This window comes from Chiloscyllium punctatum, unplaced genomic scaffold, assembly GCF_047496795.1.
Source record: "Chiloscyllium punctatum isolate Juve2018m unplaced genomic scaffold, sChiPun1.3 scaffold_258, whole genome shotgun sequence".
In the NCBI taxonomy this organism is placed as follows: Eukaryota; Metazoa; Chordata; class Chondrichthyes; order Orectolobiformes; family Hemiscylliidae; genus Chiloscyllium; species Chiloscyllium punctatum.
In genome coordinates this window covers 295,257-317,846 of record NW_027309992.1, presented here as the reverse complement: position 1 = coordinate 317,846, position 22,590 = coordinate 295,257, and the positions used below count along the sequence as shown (strand labels likewise).

General features: G+C 44.6%; 1 long non-coding RNA gene across 1 annotated transcript; it reads left to right on the top strand.

Moving 5' to 3' along the window:
- On the top strand, positions 1-22,590 carry LOC140472193 (uncharacterized). Its single transcript, XR_011957462.1, has 3 exons — positions 1-507; positions 2,111-2,222; positions 22,144-22,590. It is a non-coding gene; the product is annotated as an uncharacterized lncRNA (long non-coding RNA).

Below are 22,590 nucleotides of genomic sequence, written 5' to 3'. Positions count from 1 at the left end.
CACGTCCCTGGAAGTCACAGAGACAGTGACCCTGTGAGGGAGCAGAGTGGAGTGGGAGCTGGAGGATTACACGGACCTGGGAGTCACAGAGACGGTGACCCTGTGAGGCAGCAGAGTGGAGTGGGAGCTGGAGGAATACACATCCCTGGGAGTCACCGAGACAGTGACCCTGTGAGGGAGCAGGATGGAGTGGGAGCTGGAGGATTACACATCCCTGGGAGTCACAGAGACGGTGACCCAGTGAGGGAGCAGAGCGCAGTGGGAGCTGGAGGATTACACGTCCCTGGGAGTCACAGAGACAGTGACCCTGTGAGGGGGCAGAGTGGAGTGGGAGCTGGAGGATTACACATCCCTGGGAGTCACAGAGACGGTGACCCTGTGAGGGAGCAGAGTGGAGTGGAAGCTGGAGGATTACACGTATCTGGGAGTCACAGAGACAACTTTCTGCTACTGGGACCTGCCTGCACTGAGTTTGGAAGAAGTGCAAGAGCCATCACAGAAAAGGCTGTAAGTTCATTGGCTGATAAATACACCGTTATTAACGACTATCAGTTAATTGCTGTAAGTCTGCAAAGTTAATTTTCCAATTCTGAAGTAAGGTTCGAACTCAGAATTAAGAGACACTGTGAAATTCTGTGCCAATATAGTCAATTACCCTCAGTAAGCCACAGTGGAATAAGGGACTTAACCATATTGTTATTTCCCGGATGTTAACTTCATTCTAAGTAATTATTTAAGTTATTCTAGACTGTTGCATTTTACGACATGGCAAGACATATTTGTCAGATGGAAATTATGTTCTGTTACATTGGGAATTCATAGCCCCTGCTCGTGTCCTAGATGAACACGGGGTCTCGGAGATCAGACAGTGCTCGAGACTCTGTGATGCTGAGAGTTATGGGGATAGCGCACACAGAGAGCAGATCACCCTGCAGACATGACAGCCTGGAATAAGGAAGGGAATGGGGGACTAGGCAATCGAAGAGAAACAGTCAGGGAATCCAGGAATACCGTGATATCTCCCTCCCAATTCAGTTTCCCAGTTTGGAATCTGATTAAGGTGTAGGCTGCTCAAGGGAGGGCAGTCAGAGCCATGTCTGTGGCCCCACAAGCAGCCTGACTGTACAGGATCGGAGGTAGAAGGAAGAAGGAACAATAGGAACAGGAGATTCCGGAAATTGAAGAAGATGTCAGTGTTTCTGTAATTTCAGGATAGTGGGGTTAAGAATGTCACTGTGTCTGCAGGACATTCGTCTGGGGTACAGTGAGCAGTCCAAGGTCACGTCCATGCTGATAGGAATGATCTGGGTAGGAAGGGTGAAGTGGTCTGGGAATCAGAATTTAGGGAGCTAGGTGGATAGTTAGCAAGCAGGACCTCAAATGTAGCAATCCCTTGGTTACTGCCAGTGCCGTGTCAAAGTGAGAACAGAACTCTGAGTTTTAGGTAGATGAGAGTGTGACTGGAACGATGGTGCAGCAGGAAGGGCTTCAGATTCCTGCGACACTGGGACTGGTTCTGAGGAAGGCAGCAATTGTGCAAGGTGGATGGGCTAACGTGACAGAACCGGGACTGAATTTCTTACGGGGTTTTTTGGGAGGGATTGAAAATAACTTGGCCTGTGCTTAGGATCCAAAAAGGAATATTAGAGGAGACTACCAGGATTCTCAAAATACTGGGAGATACATTTGGTACTAACTTACAACAACAAGTTTATCAGTGGAAGATGGAGCAAGAAAGAAAGCCTTAATCTGAGGTTCTCTGCATAGACATTAATACTCGGAGTGTGTAGAGTTACAGGTGCAGATTGGTGTGTCTAAATCTGGCTCAAGGAATGGCAGGACTGGGTGTCAAATATTGCTGGGGATAAAGAATTCCAAAATGATAGAAGTGAAGGGAAAGGATGAAGGGAAAAGTACTGGTTTAAATTAGCATTAGTTTAGGAGTCCAAGACAAAGATGATCCATCCAAGGAAACAATTAATTTGGCTGGAGCTACAGAACAAAAAAATATACAATTACACTGTGAGGTACAGTCTGTCGGCAGAAACCAAAAGAAAATGACGGAGGGAATAAATATTAACTGATATTAACTGTGTTATTGGTGTTGCAGGGTCACGAGGTTCGAGTATTCCTAGATTACATGGAGGAGAGCTTACTGCCGGAGTATGTGTCCAGCCCAAGACAACATGTACTGTTGGACCTGGTCCTTGGAAAAAGATGGGGCAAGTAGATCCAGTGTCAGTAGGGGAAGATTTTGGGGAACAGCGATCATTTTATTGTAAAGTTCAGGATGATGGTAGAGAATGATATAAGTAACTGAGAGTGAGAAACATTAGTGGACTGAGAGCAGCCTTCAATGGGGCAAGAATGAAGCTGGGAAGGTTTGACTGGAACACCAATTTGGTCAGAAAATGACAAACTGAACCATGGGCTCCCTGCAAAGACAAGATGGCTTGGGTCCAGTTGAGGAATGGTCCCTCAAATAGGAACAGCAGGATAAACAACCCCAATGCTGCTTCGTGTGATAAACAATAGAATTTGTGTCAGATGGAGAATCGAATTAAGAGCCACGAGGAATGCTGGAGGTTCAGAGGGGAGATGGTAGAGCAGAGGGGAATTATGGGAAAACTGAGAGCCACCATAGAGCTGTCCCGGAATCCTCCTGCGGGCCCCTCATAACGAACGTATCAAAAGATGGAGTAAGGCTGCGTCAAAATTAGAAAGAGGATTTATACCTGGAAAAAGATCTTCGCAAGTAGTTAAGATGCACTTAGATGCGTTGTAGATGCATGTTTGACTGAAACATTCAGGAGGCGATTAGATGATATTTGATACAAAACAAATGTGAGGATGTGAATGAAGGAGGAGATCATTACTCAGCAAAGAGTTCAGTTGAAGAGCTGGTGTAGTCATGATTGACCAAATGATACCCTTCTGTGCCAAAAGGCGTCTGTGTCATTCCGTGTGATGTCTTGAGAGTCCTCCAAATCCATAAATATCCCGTCTTTATAACCTCGTCGATCCTGTATGATACATTCTAAATCTCCATCAGCCAATGTCGCCGTCCTTATCTCTGTAACTCATACAGGCCATACAAACCTCCTTTCTCTGGAATCTCCTCCAGCCCCAATAACCTTTCCTCTCTATAAAATATTTCTCAAGTCTTTACAGCTCTCCCCTTCTCTGCAACTATCTGATCCATAGAAACCTAATCTTTGCAATCTCCTCCAATCCACACAACAATCAGCCTTACTAATCTCCTCCTGCCCTGACAGATTGCAATATCTCAATAGACTCCAGCCACTACAGTGTTCATTATATCTCCAACGTTCTCCAGCACTGACAACACTGCCAATCTATTTTCTTTGCTCCAGTTCCTACAATTTTCCCTGTTGTGTACCCTAATCCAATGCCTAACCAGCTGTGTAACATCCTCTAGTCCCAACCATGCTCCTGATTCTGTAACCACCTTCTGCCCCGACACAGCTCACTGTCTCTGCAACCTCCAGATTCTAAACCCGTCCTGATCTGTGGAAATGCCCCCAGCCCTCCCCCTCTCTGTAATATCTACCAGATGTTCAAACTGAAATAACTCCACAGAGGCTGGTATCCTGTTACCAAATCACCTTTTATGTCTTCATGCATGATCCATGGCACTGACCCAAGCTAGCTCAGAGCCGGCTCTTATAGTTAACAGAGCCCCTGAAGCTTCTGTTTATTTATGAGCCAGGATTCCCTGATTAGAGCCAGTTAACAGTCCCAATCAGGTAACACGTATTAATGAGATTTAACTGACTGACCTCGTTCCAATCACTGTAAAAACACTCTACGTATCTCTAAGGTTAATTAACACCTACAAATCCCCTAGTCTCTGAAACCTCCTCCAGTTTCACCAATGCTGTCTCTGTAAAGTTCCCCAAGGACAGTCCTGTACCTTTCAGTCGATCCTCCTGTTATCAATCTCCTGCAGGACCAATACAAGCTTTTTTTCCTGTTTTCTACAAACTCTCCGTCTCAATGTTCTCCACCCAAAATGTCTCTTCCTAATCACTAACTGGTTCCAAAGACTCGGTCTGCCGTTTGTGTGTGACGTTCTTCATAAGGAGGAAGGGGTATTCGAAACAGGGAGCTTCATAAGGCATGGAGACCTTTACACAAATAGGAATGTTTGTAGAAACTAGTGGGTTTACAGAAGTGGGAAGGGTCATGGAACATGTAGGATGTTTCAGAGACTGGTAGTATGTAGGCACAGTGGACAGAATTTTTTTTATATCTGGAGCTGAGAGGTAAAGATAAATAAACCATGTGATAAATTGTCCCGGTAACATTTTCATCAGGTGTCGGGGAGGGTTTCTCTCTACAAGGCTCTCGTAGCCAGAATATTGATCTGGCTGCTCCAGCTTCATTTTCACTTCAAACAAAACCTAAAACTATTCTTGTCTTTGTAATCTTCTTCAGCCTCTAGAACAACCCATATCCCTGCAATATCCCATAACTTTCACACAACTTCCTATCTCTCTAACCACCTATGGACCCTACAGCAATCCTGGACTTTGCACTTGCTGCCATCCCTGAATTCCTTCCTAACGTTTGAACAAGGCCAATGAAATGGTAGATTTAAATAACATGAACCAGGTCAGATGGAGCTGTCATAATGGAGATGTGGCTCCAGTGTGACAATGACCGAGAACTGGATATATCAAAGGGGTTTACCATTAACACAGGAAGGATAAAAAGGCTAACTCAGTGAAGTACACTGTGTATAAAGATTGGGATCAGTATTATTGTGATGATAATCAATTCACACACTGCTCCTCCCTGTTTTCTCCCCTCATTCCTGCGTATTGATCCTGTCAGATATTGGTAAATCTTGAAAACTTCATAAAATAGTACAGTATAGAGGAAATCACTCTGCAAACTGTCTACATTGGACAAGATGTCATGTTATTTTTGAAGCCCTAGTTCTCTCTCCCCAGAGACGATAGGCCTTCCAGTTCAGCTCCCGGCACCTTTTTAAAATGGTTTGACAGTTTCTACCTCGACTCCACTTCCATGCGTGACTCCCAGATCTCAACCATACTCTGGGTGAAATAACAACCTTCCTCAGTACTTCGCTAATATTTCAATTAATTACGTTTAATATTCACCGTTTGTAATGCAATTCTACAAGAGCAAAATGTTCTCTCCCTTTCTACACAGGCTCCTGACAATATGTGCACCCCAATCAAATCTCCTCTCAGTATCCTCCATTCCCCTATCTTTCCCCATAACTGCACTTCCACTGTCACAGGGTAACGGATCTCCTCTGTACCCTCTCCAGTCCAATTCCATCCTTCCATGTGATCGGGTGACCAGAACTGTATACAGTCCCCAAGCTGTGACTGAACTCATTATTTATACAGTTCCTGCCTAAGCTTCCTGCTCTGAAATTCTGTATTTTGGCTGACAGAGAAAATCATGCCAATTGCTGCATTAAAAAGATTATTTATCTGTCCAGCTACCTTCATTTATCTGCCCACACTGACCATACTCTCATTTATTGTGTATTCCTCTCTATTGTTGATGTCCCCAAATGCCTTGCCTTGCACTTCTCTGGGTTGTTTGCTCCATTCACCTGGACCCCACAGTTTCTGTTTTTAAACAATCTGCCATGGGATCTCTTGTCAAATCCAAGTAAGTCACATGCAGTTCCAAGTTACTGCCTCAAACCGACACAGTCAGATTAATTACACACGATCTTCCTTGAAAAAATCAAGACCGACTCTCCTGGAGTCCCTGGGATTTCCTCAGTGACAGTTTATCCACTGTCGCAGAATTCTAACCTCGACCTATTCAGTCAGTCACTTGCTCCACATTAAACAAAGTTGCGGTATTAGCTGTTCTCCAGGCCTCCGGCACCATCCCTGCATCCAGGGAGGATTATATAATGTAGGTAAGTATAAGGCAGGGAATTTTCCCCGGCACCTTTTAACAGTCTGGAACATTGTATTACCCCTTTTTAAGGAATTGAATCTCCTGTATAATTCTCCTTTCCAAGTTTGTTTCTCCCAATATTTCATCCCTATTTTGATTCAGACAGACAGAGGCCAAACCCATCTTATGATTTGGTCAAGTCTCATTTTAATCGGGTTTCATGGAGTGTTTCTCTCCACAAGGTGAATTGCATTTTCTCATGATACCATACCCAATCTGCCTTATACCCTACCTGCCTGCGTGGTCTTCCTCTCATCTGACACTAACGTGATGATTTTTCCCCTTCTTCATAAGAATTGCCCTCTGCCTGGATACCCAAGAATTTACCAGCCTCCCTGTTTCCAGGAGCCATCTTTAAAAAGTCATTTTACTCTTGGATTGTGAAGTCGAAATTGGCCTGGACATGGCAGAAGGGGTAAACTGGGGCCCCACTTTGTGGGCAAGGCCCTGGTCCTGGTGTATGACATGGTTCATGAGAGGGACATTATCTTCCTCCAGGGATTGCAGGGGAAGCTATGACACTAGACCCTGCCAACTTGGTCAGAGGCTGATCCCTGGGTCAGTGAGGTGCCAGCCTTCTGGGTGAATATCTATCAGTATAGGAAGGAGGTCAGTGACCTTCTCCCGTGCACCAGGGTAAGTGCCACCATCTGCACTTTGTGACTTCACTCTCACTCTCTCTGTTACTGCACCCACCTCCCACCAAGGCTCATTTTCTCCCACTGTCAGTGAATGCAGCACCTTCTCTCAGTCTCTCTGTAATCTCTTCTCTGCCCCTCTGCCCAACTCTGCCTGGTGTCTGTGCTGCCCACTCACTCACTCAGAACACCTCGACACCTTCCCCCCAACTGTCCCAGCACTAACAGCTGTACCAACCACTTCCATTTCCCTAATCCTCCTTGGTAATTCTCACATTCCAGAAGGAACCATCCCGCACTAGGGCACAAAGAACGAAGAGGGATATGGGGCAGCCTAATATTCATCTCCTCACCCCCTAACAGGGGAAGGATCCTGACCCTAACAACCACGAGAGGCTGACTGACCGTGTCCAAGCTCCCAGACTGGATTCTGAGACTCCCCCTGACTCACTCTGCTGGGCACCGTGACTGACCGTATCCAAGCTCCCGGACTGGGATCTGAGACTCCCCCTGACTCACTGTGCTGGGCACCGTGACTGACCGTGTCCAAGCTCGCAGACTGGATTCTGAGACTCCCCCTGACTCCCTGTGCTGGGCACCGTGACTGACTGTGTCCAAGCTCGCTGACTGGGATCTGAGACTCCCCCTGACTCACTGTGCTGGGCACCGTGACTGACCGTGTCCGAGCTCCCGGACTGGGATCTGAGACTCCCCCTGACTCACTGTGCTGGGCACCGTGACTGACTGTGGACAATGATATCAAGCTTCCTGAGTTTGTGTTCCTGCTAAACACCAAGACAATACAGCAGACGGGTGAAACAGGTAGCTCTAGCTGAGGGGAAACGCTGCTAAAGGCAGGGTAAGGCAAGGCAATAATTCTGTGAGCATTCAAGTCAGTTCAAAGTGAGTGTGTACAAACACGGAGTGAGCAGCCCAGAGGGACAAGCCATGAGCTGTGAGTGTGTTTCCTGAGCACAGCGTCCTTGTAGCAGCATTGCAATGAGAGTTGTCAGTATACCCTGAGCTGCAGCATTGAAGTACTGAAGCGTACTGTCAGTGGGTCCGGGATGTGCTGGGAATGCATGGTGAGGCTGGCATGTGTCAGATGCCATCATTGGTGGGTGTGTACATGCAGCTCCTCTCTGTGCAGTGTCCCCCGAGATGATGCTGTTCAGGATAGAAGTCTGCAGGAGCAAGCGCCGAGATGGAGTCACCAGGTAACAGGTCTGACTTTCGTGTCAAATTCTCCATATTGAGTTTCCCCACAGTGGGGGAGGATATGAAGCTGCAAGTTGATGAGGGGGTGGATCTATAATAATGTGGTTGTTGATCATCAGTAATCATTCAGTGAGGATCTCGCCTCTCCCGTGCTCAAATCTTGACATTAACAACAGTCCAGTACAGGAACAGGCCTTTCAGCCCAGCAAGCCCGCACTGACGCATGATGCCGTTCTAAAGTTAAAACAAAAGTTTTTGCTCCAACAACCTCTATGTCATTCTATTCCCTACTTGCTTATACTTGTGCCAAGATCCCTCTTAAACCTTGCTATATTGGCTTCTTCCCCTATATCATTTCATTCCAGGCACTTTACATTCTGTCTGTAACAGCAAACGAAACTTACCTATCACATCTCCTGAACTTTCTCTCTTTTACCTAAAACCTACAGTCCTGAGTAATTGATACTTCTACTCTGGGGGGAAAAAGCCTCTAACTGTCCTTCTATCTATGCCTCTGATAATTCTGTAAATATCTGTCAGGTAGCCCCATATCCAATGATGCCCAGGTGCACACAAACCCTATATGTTCAATTTCTCCTTCTGACTAATACCCTCCAAACCAGACAACATGCTGGTAAAATTTTTCCATACCCTCTCCAACACTTCAACATTGTGTGGCAAAGAGTACTGTACACAATATTCTAAATGTACCTCGAAATAAGTTTCTCTACAGCTGCAATATGACCTGTTAGTTTTCATACTGCATGCTCTGATGCATGTCTGCAAGTTTGCCATCAGTTTTCTTGATCACCCTATCCACCCGTGTTACCCCTTTCAAGGAACTGTGGAGCTGTACACCTAGATTCCTTCGGATGTTGATGCAATCAGTAGTTTTTCCATACAATTTATACTTCTCTCCTGCATTCGACCTTCTAAAACGCATCACGTCACAACTGTCCAGATAAAGTTACATCTATGTTTTCTCTGTTCAAGTCTGCAGCTGACCTATATCCCGCTGTATTCTCTGGCAATCATCCTCACAATATGCACCTCCGCCAATCTATTTACAGATCACAAAAGCACTGACCCACCAGTACTCTGTCTTCTCAGACCAAGCAGTTCTCTATCCATCTTACCAACTGATCCCCTTTCACTTCACCTTCTGTATGAGCCTGCCATAAAGAAGCATATTAAAGGCCTTGCTAACATCCAAACGGCCAACATCCAGCCCCATTCCCTCATCAATCAATTTTGTCACTTCCTCAAAATATTCAGTCATGTTTGTGAGACATGATCCTCCCCACACAACTGTGTTGCCGGTTGCTAGTAAATCCAGATTAGAGTACTGTTGGAGCTGTACTCATTCAGACAAGTGATTATTCCATCATGTCCCTGACTTGAACCTTGGAGAGTAGATTCGATTCCTTACAGTGTGGAAACAGGGCCTTACATTCCTTACAGTATGGAAACAGGGCCTTTGGCCCAACTAGTCCATACCAACCCTCCGAAGAGTAACCCACCCAGACCGATTTCCCTCTGACTAAAGCACCTATCACTATGGGCAGCTTAGAATTGCCAATTCACCTGACCTGCACATCTTTGGACTGTGGGAGGAAACCACGCAGACACGGGGGGAATATGCAAACTCCACACAGTCACCCAAGGCCGGAATTGAACCTAGGACCTTGGTGCTGTGAGGCAGCAGTGCTAAGCACTGAGCCATCGTGCCGTTCTTGATGGTTAACATATAGTGGGGGCTGTGACAGTTACTGGACAGTGGGAGGTATGTCGGGGTGTGATGGTTACTATACAGTGGAAGCTATGTCCGGCCATGGTGGTTACTGTACAGTGGGAGGTATGTCAGGCCGTGATGGTTACTGTACAGTGGGAGGTATGTCGGGGTGTGATGGTTACTATAAAGTGGAAGCTATGTGCGGCCATGGTGGTTACTGTACAGTGGGAGGTATGTCGGGGTGTGGTGGTTACTGTACAGTGGGAGGCATGTCCGGCTGTGGTGGTTACTGTACAGTGGGAGGTATGTCGGGGTGTGATGGTTACTATACAGTGGAAGCTATGTCGGGCCATGGTGGTTACTGTACTGTGGGAGGTATGTCGGGGTGTGATGGTTACTGTACAGTGGAAGGTATGTCGGGGTGTGATGGTTACTGTACAGTGGAAGCTATGTCCGGCCATGGTGGTTACTGTACAGTGGGAGGTAAGTCGGGCTGTGGTGGTTACTGTACAGTGGGAGGTATGTCGGGGTGTGATGGTTACTGTACAGTGGGAGGTATGTCGGGGTGTGATGGTTACTCTACTGTGGGTGGTATGTCGGACCGTGATGGCTACTGTACAGTGGGAGGTATGTCGGGGTGTGATGGTTACTGTACAGTGGGAGGTATGTCGGAGTGTGATGGTTTCTGTACAGTGGGAGGTATGTCGGGGTGTGATGGTTACTGTACAGTGGGAGGTATGTCGGGGTGTGATGGTTACTGTACAGTGGGAGGTATGTCGGGCTGTGATGGTTACTGTACAGTGGGAGGTATGTCGGGCTGTGATGGTTATTGTACAGTGGGAGGTATGTCGGGGTGTGATGGTTACTGTACAGTGGGAGGTATGTCGGGCTGTGACGGTTACTGTACAGTGGGAGGTATGTCGGTCCAGGAAGCTGCCGACTGTATGAGTTATACACAATATGATTCTGCTGCTGCTGATGGGCCATTGTACCTCATGGATGATCGTGATTGTTTCCCTAACCTGTTTAAAGTCTGTACAATTCAGTACATAACATGGTGTGAAGGGTCTGCAAAATGTGAGGTTAGCCCTTGCTCCCCATAAGGACTGTGCAGTGAACATTGTTACCGATATATGAAATGTAGGGGTGATCTGCAGCAGGCAGATCAGTGATGATGTGGTCAATTATAGGTTTCCCTTTTATTGGTTCCCCATAACCTGCCGCAGAGCAGTCAAGCCACCACAGTGTCCAGCATCAATGCTGAGCACTATGATTATATTAGATTCCGTACAGTGTGGGAACAGACCCTTCTGCCCAACCAGTCCACGCCCACCCTCCGAAGAGTAACCCACTACCATGGCCAATTCACCTGAGCTGCATTTCTTGGGACTGTGGGAGGAAACCCACGCAGACACTGGGAGAATGTACAAACTCCACACAGGTAGTTGCCCAAGGCTGGAATCAAACCTGGGTCCCTGGTGCTGTGAGGCAGCAGTGCTAACCACTGAGCCACCATGCCACTCTATATTGACTATGTGCCATGGAGCTGCCCTCTTCTGCCTGCCTGTACCTTTCAGTGGTACAGAACCTACCAGAGAGAATAGTGATGCCTGGGACATAGTCCTGTTCACAGAATCCTGCTTTACAGACAATATCTGATTGTTGCTTGATTAGTCTGTGGGAAATATACAACAAGTCAATTTTACATTCTGTATAATTGAAGAGTTAATTTCAATTTATTTCTTACATTTTTAAACAAACATCATTGTTTTTCAGTTGAAAGCAATTGAAATGAACAATAATTGATTTACCAGAGCGCAAACCTAACTATTACAGTTCAGTGAATGTAGTAAACAGCCAATTCATGTTCAGTTCAGTGAACACACCATCTTACAGGCAGCAAAGCTGTTGGAAATGACATTGAGAAAAAGCCTGAACTCAGACACAGTGTTACTGGGCCTCTCCATGACGTCCAAAACACTGGCCATCTCCAAGATCTGTTCAGAGAGCTTCCTAACTGGAGCTGGACAGTTACTGACACAATCCCTCACAATAGACTGGTTAGAGACATACCTGAACAACAGGGAGATGTGTGTGGGGCAGACTGGTCAATGGACTAGCACATGGCACTGGTCAAAATGCAGTTCAACATCTATAACAATGACCTGTAAACAGCCATGTCTTGGAAGTATATCCCTTCCAGTGTGGGACCTAAACTCTGTAGTTCTGTACCTTGGACGCAATCCTGAATGAAAGTGTTATAAAGGTGATGGACTCCTGCAGCACATGGCATCTTACATTGAATCCCTCATAAACCATATCCAGTGTATGTTATCTCTACAATGTCAGTGTCCAAACAGATTTGTGCAGCGCCATTGATGGCCGGCAGCTTTACAGCCCAACGTACTTGTGTGTGACTTGATCTGGAAATCTCTGTGTAAATGTTTGCAACATTGTTCTAACCATTAACAGTAAAGTCTTATTACTGAAGGTCCGACATCCTTTCGTAATACGAACTTTTAAATTGTCCAATAAACACAAAATCCCCACTTTATTCAGTTCATTTTTATAACAATATGATGAAAACAGTGCACAACTCACAGTATGGAGCATTGAAATGATGGGTCTCAGTTCCACACCCAAGAGCAATTTATTATTAAGTGCAAGGACTTTGAAATAGAGCATAGAACATAGAACAGTACAGCAAAGAACAGGCCCTTCAGCCCATGATGTGGTGCCGACCACTGATCCTTGTGTCTGCACCCTCAAATTTCTGTGACCATATGCATGTCCAGCAGTCTCTAAAATGTCCCCAATGACCTTGCTTCCACAACTGCTGCTGGCAACGTATTCCATGCTCTCACAAATCTCTGTGTAAATATCCCGCCTCTGACATCCCCTCTGTACTTTCCTCCAACCGGCTTAAAACTATGACCCCTCGTGTTAGCCATTTCTGTCCTGGGAAATAGTCTCTGGCTTTCGACTCTATCTCTGCCTCTCATTATCTTGTATACCTCAATTAGGTCCCCTCTCCTCCCTTTCTCCAATGAAAAAAGTCCGATCTCAGTCAACCTCTCTTCATAAGATAAGCCCTCCAGTCCAGGCAGCATCCTGGTAAACCTCCTCTGAACCGTCTCCAAAGAATCCACATTTTTCCTATAATAGCACAACCAGAAATGGATGCAGTATTCCAAGTGCGATCTCACCAATGTTTTATAGAGCTGCAACAAGATCTCACAACTCTGAAACTCAATCCCCCTGTTAATGAAAGCCAAAATACCATGTGCTTTCTGAACAACCCTGTCCACTTGGGTGGCCATTTTAAGGGATCTATGTACCTGCACACCAAGATCTTTCTGTTCCTCCACACTGCCAAGAATCCTATCCTTAATCCTGTACTCAACTTTCAAATTCGAACTTCCAAAGTGCATCACTTTGCAGTTATCCAGGTTGAACTCCATCTTCCACCTCTCAGCCCATCTCTGCATCCTGTCAATGTCATGCTGCAGCCTACAACAGCCCTCTGTACTGTCAACGACACCTCCAACCTTTGTGTCATCTGCAAACTTGCTGACCCATCCTTCAATCCCCTCACCCAAGTCATTAGGAAAAATTGCAAACAGTAGAGGCCCAAGGACAGAGCCCTGTGGAACACCACTCGTCACGGACGTTCAAGCAGAATATTTTCTTTCTACAACCACTCGTTGTCTTCTGTAGGCCAGCCAATTCTGTACCCAGACAGCTAAGTTCCCCGGTGTCCCATTCCTCCTGACCTTCTGAATGAGCCGACCATGTGGAACCTTATCAAATGCGTTGCTGAAGTCCATACACACCACATCCACTGCTCGATCCTCATCATCACCTGCCCCTCACAAAGCCGTGTTGACTGCATTTAATCAAGCCATGCTTTTCCCGATGGTCAGAAATCCTATCCCTCAGAATCCTTTCTAACACCATGCAGACAACAGTCGTGAGGCTTACTGGTCTGTAATTGTCGGGGATTTCCCTATTTCCTTTCTTGAAGAGAGGAATTACATTTGCCTCCCTCCAGTCCTCAGGTACGACTCCAGTGGAGATCGAGGATGCAAAGAACTTCGCAAGTGGCGAAGCAATTGCATTTCTTGTTTCCAAAGCAATTGTATTTCTCGTTTCCAAAGCAGCGGAGGACAAATTTGATTCGGGCCTGGCAACTTGTCAGTCTTAATATTGCTCTTCAGAGGGTCTGTGTGGACCTGTTGGACCTAAGGAACTGGTTCCACATGTAAGCTAAAATGTGCTGAAAAAAGCAGTGTGTGTGTTATCATTTTGATTCAAACCTCAACCCACAAAGTCTCATTTGAAGACCCTTCTAAGCTATTGTCCATCCTTTCAGCAGTAACTGACTTGTTAATTAATAAAGCAACATCACCTCCTCTTTAACACCCTGCCTTGTCCTGTCTATAGTTCCAGTACAACAGAGTATTGAGTTGTTTGCTCTAACCTCCCTCAAAAGAGCCTCTGTGATGGTAAAACTGTCACACCTCCACATGTCAACTCATTCCCTTATCGCATCTGTCAGCCTGTCTGATAATACTCCCAGCATTAATCTAAGCTGGAATATAATACCTGGAATACCCTGTACCTCGGAGTTCTTCAGTCATTTCCTGTTTCTTATCAAGCTGCTCAAACCATGAACCACAACTCTAACTCTGGCACTAAATGAATATATGCGGAATTGTAATTTCTTTTTTTTAAAAAAAAACATATTCATCAAATGCAACTTTCCAGAACTGAGCAGTCAGCTCCACATACAATGAGTTTCTGATGGTTAATTCCCCACTCAGTGTACAGAGGGGACAGCCCTCAGTAGTGGAGAAAGTGAGGACTGCAGTTGATGGAGATCAGAGTCAAAATGTGTGGTGCTAGAAAAGTACAGCACGTCAGGCAGCATCCGAGGGGTAGGAGAGTCGATCTTTCGGTCATAAATTCTTCATCAGGAAGGCATTGGTGCATTCCTTTATTTTTTCATTCCATGATTCACAGAATGTTGTGAACTGTACTTACTCAGGGAGGCAGCACTGTGTATTGCACTGAAATGGAAAGCAGTCAATCAGTTGGTTGGACAGGGTGCAGAAAAGTTGAGGGGAAGTATACACTGATTGAATGAATTACAAACATAAGGATAGGTAAATCCCCTGGGCCAGATGGGGTTACCCTAGATTACTCCAGGAAGTGATGTGAGAGATTGGCGTGCCTTTGGTGATGATCTTTGCGTCCTCACAGTCCACTGGAGCAGTGCCAGCCAGATGATTGGAAGGTTACAAATGATACTCCCTTGTTCAGCAAATGGATTAGGGATAACTGTGGGATTGACTGAACAGTCAGTCTTACATCAGTGTGGGCAAAGTATTGCAGACGTTTCTGAGAGGCCGGATTTACAATTACTTAGAAAACAATGGTTTGATTAGACATAGTCAGCATGGCTTTGTGAGGAGCAGGTCATCCCTCAGAAACCTTATTGAAATCTTTGAAGATGGAAAAAGCACATTGATGAAGCGAGACCAGTAGATGTGGTGAACAAGGCGTTCGCCATTGTCGGCTCATTCAGAAGGTACAGAAGCATGGGGTGCAGAGACATTTGGCTGTCTGGATACGGGCGTGGCTGGCCCACAGAAGACAGAAGATGGAAGCAGTTGGAAAGTATTCAGCCTGGAGCTTAGTGACCAGTGGTGTTCTACAGGGATCGGCTCTGGGACCTGTGCTCTTTGTGATTTTTATCAATGATTTTGATGAGGAAGTGGACAAGTAGGTTAGTAAGTTTGCCAATATCACGAAGGTTGATCGGGTTGTGGATAGTGTGGAGGGCTATTGTAGTTTGCAACAGGACATTGACATGATGCAGAGCTGGGCTGACAAGTGGCAGATAGAGCTCAACTTTAAAAAAATGTGAAGCAATTTTTTTAAAAGGTTGTATTTGCATAAAACATACAGGGTTGAAGGCAGAATTCTTGGCTGTGCGGAGTGACAGAAGGATCTTGGGGTCATTGTCCATCGATCTCTCAAAGTTGCCACCAAGTTGATAGGGTTGTTCAGAAGGAATACGGTGTGTTGTCTTTCATTATCAGGGAGATAGAGATTATGAGCAGCGAAGTTATTTCTTTGCTCTATAAAGCTGTGGTTCAACCACACGTGGAAGCCTCAGAGAGTGTGCAGAGGAGACTTACCAGGGTGCTTCCTGGACTGGAGGGCATATCTTACAACGAAAGTTTGAGCTGCTAGGGCTTTCCTCCAGCAGTAGTAGTAGAGTCAGATCCATTAGGGATATTTAAGAAGACTCTTGGATAGGCACACGAAAGTTAGTGCATTGAAGGTTATATAGGTTAGTCTGATCTTAGAGTGGGATAAAAGGCTGGCAAAACATTGAGGGATGAAGTGCCTGCACTGTGCTGTACTGTTCTATGTTGCAAATTTCACTCAGCTTGTGGATTTTCGTCAGTTGGTGAATGTGTGAGGGAGGTGAGGGAGTGAGGGAATGGAGTGTGTGAGGGAGTGAGGTGTGTGAGGTCAGGAAGGTGGGTAGGGACGTTAGACCAAGACTTCCATTTTTGATGTAATTGTTACATTCACCTAAGTGTCAGCACAATATGTGTGGTTATCAAGACCAGACAAAATCCACAAGTTCAGTTATTAAAACGATTTTGGCTTGCTGTTTGCTCCTGGTTTCTACAGATACATTCTGCTGGGTGACCCATGAATTAGTATCTGAATATCCACAGACATGTTTCATTTTGTTTTGATACTGTTGAATGTGAAGGTACATTTATTGGATGTAGTTTCAGAGGATTCACTGTAAGACACAAAATGCTTCAATAGACTGTCAAATGTGAACGTTTTCACCCAGTGTCTGGCCCAGGGTGCAGATGTAGGGAGTCTGGGTGATATGCCAGATGTCATCACCATAAGTAATGTGTGCATTGTGATTCTGACACTCCATGTCCATACATCTGCTCCATGGGCCAGGCTCTGACTGATGATGAACTTGTCAGACCTGGTTCCTGGTCAGTCATTGGTATCTAATTTAGACAGTATTTGTGCCTACACTGAGAGCAGTGATAGACTGTTGGCTAGTTTCCTCCTGCTCAATGGGGATTCCAAATGATTCTCTGTGAGGGAATGTTTCTATGACTGCCCTGACACAGGTTGGAAACTCTCTTCACAGATTCAGGACCAGGACAGGGTCTCTGTCATCGCTACATGCAGCTGTGAGGTCCAGTAGCACTGTACCTGAATTCAGGCCTTTTAGAATCCACTTTTAATGTCGGTCATGATGCAAAGTGATGGGTTTGCTGACCTGAACAATGATCAGGAGTTTGCCATATTTATGAATTGGGCAATAATAAAGTATGAGCTTCAATTATTCAATGAACAATAACTGCATCATCTCTGAAAACAATGAAGTTGATTTTATATTGATAGAATTAAAATATAAACACCAAACAATCTTTTATGATACAAAAGTAAGGAATCACATTTTTATTTGTATCGAAAAAGGACATGTTGTCTGACTGTGCTGGTGATCACAATTACACATTGAATCTCAGTATTCAAATGCATACATTGTCACCCTATCATTTGCAAAATGGTTGACCTCTACATGATTTAATATTCAGAGTGAGCAAATGATTGAACAATCAAATAGAATTATAACTCTGACACATTTAAATAAAATCAATCGATTTAATTTCTCCTCTGAAATGTGTGAGCTTCAGTTATTTGCCAACAATTCTATTAGTTTTAAAATAATGATGGAAAAGGATAGACTAGATCTAAAAGTTGAAGTTCTAAATTGGAGAAAGGCCAATTTTGACGGTATTAGGCAACATCTTTCAAAAGCTGAGGGCGGCAAATATTCCCAAGTAAGCAGTCGGCTAGAAAATGGGAAGTCTTCAGATGTTAGATAGCCGGAGTCCAGAGACAGTATATTCTTGTTAGGGTAAAAGGAAAGGCTGGTAGTTATAGAGAGTGCTGAATGACTAAAGAAATTGAGGGTTTGGTTAAGAATAAGAAGGAAGGATATGACAGATACAGGCAGAATAGTTTGAGTGAATCCTTAGAAGAGTATAAAGGCAGGAGGAGTATACTAAAGAGGGAAATCAGGAAGGCAAAAAGGGGAACATGAGATAGCTTTGGCAAATAGAGGTAAAGAGAATCCAAAAGGATTTTACAAATACATGAGATAAAAAGGATAAACAGGGAGAGAATAGAGCCCTCAAAGATCAGCAAGGTGCCTTTACGTGGAGTCACAGGTGATGGGAGAGATACTAAACGACTATTTGATATCAGTGTTTACTCAGAAGAAGGACATGGGAGATGTAGATATATGGAGAAATAGATGGTGATATCTTGAAAAATGTCCATATTACAGAGGAAGAAGTGCTGGATGTCTTGAAATGCATGAAGATGGAAAAATCCCCAGAACCTGATTAATCAGGTGAAACTTGAAAGGGTTCAGAAAAGATTTACATTCATGTTGCCAAGGTTGGAGGGTGTGAGCTATGCTGGAGGTTGAACAGGCTGGGACTGTTTTCCCTGGAATGTTGGAGACTGAGAGGTGACCTTATAGAGGTTTATAAAATTATGAGGGGTATGGATAGGGTAAATAGACAAGGTCTTTTTCTTCTGGGATAGGGAAGTCCAGAACTAGAGGGCATAGGTTTCGGTTGGGTAGGGAAAAATGTAAAAGAGATGTAAGGGGCATTTTTTTCTCACTCAGAGGGTTGTACGTGCTTGGAATGAACTGCCAGAGGAAGTGGTGCTGGTTAGTACAATTATAATATTGAGATGGTGTCTGGATGGGTATATGAATAGAAAGTGTTTCGAGGGATATGGGCTGAGTGCAAGCAGGTGGGAATAGATTGGGTTGGGATATCTGGTTGGCATGGACAAGTATGACCAGACAGTCTGTTTCCATGCTGTCTATCTCTTTGACCCTGTGACTGTAATTTAGAAATGATAATAATTTGACATGCATTATCAAATAAATAAATCGTTTATATTATTAAATTGTAGCATACAATAAGTTGAAAAGTTGCTATTTTTAGAATGAATGATAAAGAATAAAGAACATTCCAACACAGGAACAGATCCTTCGGCCCTCCAAACCTGTGCTGATCCAGATCCTCCTATTGTCTAAACCTGCCACCTATTTTCTAAGGTCCTGTATCCCTCTGCTCCCTACCCATTTATATTTCTGTATAAATACATCTTAGATAACGCTTTCGTTCATGCCCCAACCCACCTCCGCTGGCTACACATTCAAGGCTGCCACCGCCCTTTGTGTAAAAAGCCTCCCACATATATCTGCCCCAAACCTTTCTCCTCTCACTTTGGACTCATGACCCCGAGTATTTGAGTTCCATAATGTGGGGGAAAAACTTCTTGCTATCCACCCTGTGTATATCTGTCTTGATTTTGTTGACCTCAACCTTCGACTTTGTCATGAAAATAGTCCTAATCTACTCAATCTTGCTTCATAACCAGCACCGTCCATCCCAGGCAGCATCCTGGTGAACCTACTCTGTACCCTATTCAAAACATCCACATCCTTTTGTTAATGTGGTGACCAGAACTATATGCAGTATTCCAAATGCGGCCAAACCACAGTCCTATGCAACTGTAACATGTCCTGCCAGCGCTTGTCCTCAACACCTGATCCAATGAAGTAAAGCATGCCATATGCCGCCTTGACCAATTTACTGACTTATGTTGGCATCTTCAGGAAACAATGGACCTGAATACCCAGATCTCGCTCTAAGTCAATTTTCCCCAGGACTTTTCCGTTTACTGTATTGTTCACTCTTGAACTGGATCTTTCAAAATGCATCATCTCACATTTGCACAGATTGAACTCCATCTGCCATTTCAGTGCCCACCTCTCCAATCAATCTATATTCTGCTGTATTCTCTGACAGTCCCCTTCACTGTCTGCTACTCCAACAATCTTGGTGTCATCTGCAAACTTGCTAATCAGGCAGCCGATACCTTCTTCCAAATCATTGATATATATCACAAACAACAGTGGTCCCAGCACGCATCGCTGTTGCACAACACTGGTCATAGGTCACCATTTTGAGAAATCCCCTTTCACTATTACTCTCTGTCTCCTGTTGACCAGCCAGTTCTCTATCCATCTAGATAGAACTCCCTGGACCCCATGCGACTTCACCGTCTCCATCAGCCGACCATGGGGAACCTAATAAAACGCCTTACTCAAGTCCCCCAGTACCTTCTCCAGCAACTTCCCTACCACTGATGTCAGGCTCGCTGGTCTACAATTACCTGGATTATCCCGCTATCCTTAAGAAATAAGGGGACAATATTAGCAATTCTCCAGTCCTACGGGACCCCACCCATGGTCTATCATCCTGCAAAGATATATATTAAAGCCCCAGTTATTTCCACACTCACATCCCTCAGTAACCTGTGGTTGAACCCATCCAGACTTGGAGGCTTGTCTACTTTAATACCTTTTAGAGTATCCAAAACTTCCTCCCTCTTTATGTCGACTTCATCCAGAGTATTTGGGGATCTCTCCCTCACCTCAACATCCGTCATGTCCCTCTCCTTGGTGAATACAGATGCAAAGTACTCGCTAAGAATCTCACCCAATTTCTCTTAATCCTTTCTTCCTTTGTCCTTGTGTGGGCCAAACATTTCTCTAGTTACCCTCTTGCTCCATATCTATGAAAAGAACTCTTTGGGATTTTCCTCAACCCTGTTTGCTAACGATATCTCATGACCACTTTTAGCCATCTTAATTCCTCGCTATTTACTGATGAAATGTGGCTAGTGAAAAAAAAAATAAACATTTGTTCGTGTGAGTGGTAACTCAGACCTTTTCAAAGTATTTTGTGCAAAAACAATATTTGAAATCCGTCTCAGTGCAAATAAAAAGCAAGAGAAGAAACCTCTTGGGAAGAGGAATTTTCAGCCACTGTCCCCCCAAAGTACTTCTGAGGTGGAAAAGAGTGAGGGTTTGTAAAAAGGGCACAACAGTAACTATGGGTGGCTTGAACATGCAAATTGGCTCAATTAATCAACTGGACAGTGATATCCTTGAATATAGAGTATATGAGAGAGTATTTCTGAGAGCAGGACGATATGGAAACAACCAGAGAATGCGGCAGCACGATGGCTCAGTGGTTAGTACAGCACCAGGATCCCAGGTTCGATTCCAGCCTCGGGGGACTGTCTGCGTGTAGTTTGCACATTTTCCCCCTGTCTGAGTGGGTTTCCTCTCACCGTCCAAAGATGTGCAGATCAGGTGAATTGGCCATGCTAAATTGCCCATAGAGTTAGGTATATTACTCAGAGGGAAATGGGACTGAGTGGGTTACTCTTTGGAGGGTCGGTATGGACTTGTTGGGCCGAAGGGCCTGTTTCCATACTGTAGGGCATCTAATCTAATTTAGATTTGATATTATTTAGCATGGAAGGATTGGTGAATGAGCTTTATCTTGGAAGAAGTTACCACAACATGCTGGAGTTTCACGTTCAGATTGAAAGAGTGAAGACTGACTCATACATGAGAGTTTTAGTGTTAGGCAATGATAATTATACTGACCTAAGGAAGGAAGGCTGTATGGTCTGGGGGGAGCAAAGATCAGTCAAAGGCAGGACAGCTGAAGAAATTTGGCAAATAGTTAGGGAGATACTAAAGATTGAAGAGGAATTGCATAACGGAGAAAAATCATCCATACCTTGATAAGGAAGTCAAGGATAACATGAAGGCACATCCCAGTACATGTCATACTGCACATGTTAGTCACACTGTGGAGGATTGGGCAAGTCAGTGGCCTCGTGGTATTACCATTGAATTCTTATGTGATAAACCCAGATAATGTTCTGGTGACCTGGGTCCAAATCCTGCCACAGCAAGTGGCGGAGCTTGAATTCAAATCTGGAATGAAGAGACTGATGGTGGTTATGAATCGATTGCCAAGAAAAACATACCTGGTTCACTGATGTCCTTTAGGGAAGGAAACTGCCGTTCTACCATAGATTCACCACTCTCAGACTGAAGACGTTCCTCCTTATCTCCATTCTAAAGATTATCTCTTGACTCTCAGGCTATGTCCTTGATCTTTTCTCTCCTCAATGTGAAAGCGTCTTCCCAATGTCTACTCTGACCAGGCAACCAGTATTCTGTATGCTTCTATTAGATCCCCTTTCACCCTTATAAACTGCAGCACCTATCGACCCAGAGACCTCATATGTTGAGCTTGTAATTCCTAGGACCATTCTTATGAAGCTACTCTGAACATGCTCCGGGGTGGTACATCCTTCCTGAGTTATGGGGCCCAAAACGGTACACAACAAACCAAATTTTGTCTGACCAGAGTCTTGTCGAGCCACAGAAGTCCATCCATTCAAGTCATTGCAAAAGAAATGCGATCACTGTATTTAAGGCCACCTTAAATAATAATCTTACGATGGACAATAATACATTTACCATGGAGTGACAAAAGTGAACAATGATTAAAACATGCTGGGAAGAAGAACCTAGCCTTGACCAAAGTCTCTGTGCTCTTCCACATGCTACAGAATGCAGACAGGCTGCGGCTACCCACAAATGGTTGCAAACAAACCTGACAGCTCCAGACCCTGTAATACACACCTGAAATTGGACCTGAATGGGACCATGGAATGTCGCCTTTGGGCCATCAATGTGACAACCCCAGGTTGGATCTGATTAATCAGGGTAAATGAACCTGATCATTTCATTGGCAGATTCTTCACACCCTCCCAAAAGGCGTGAAGACTTGGGAGGATAAGAATCAACGTAAAACTGCTTAGAGACTGGTAGCTCGAGAAAAACCACTGAAAGACAAGACACCTACAAGACCATCAGAAGAACAAGAAGACTTCACCACGTGGAATCTGGTCAACTTCTAGTGGGGTGATATGTGATCATCCAAAGTTCAGTTAAACAATAAGATAGATTGTAGTGTTTTTCATTACGGTATTGTACGTTTTATTGTTCTAATATTA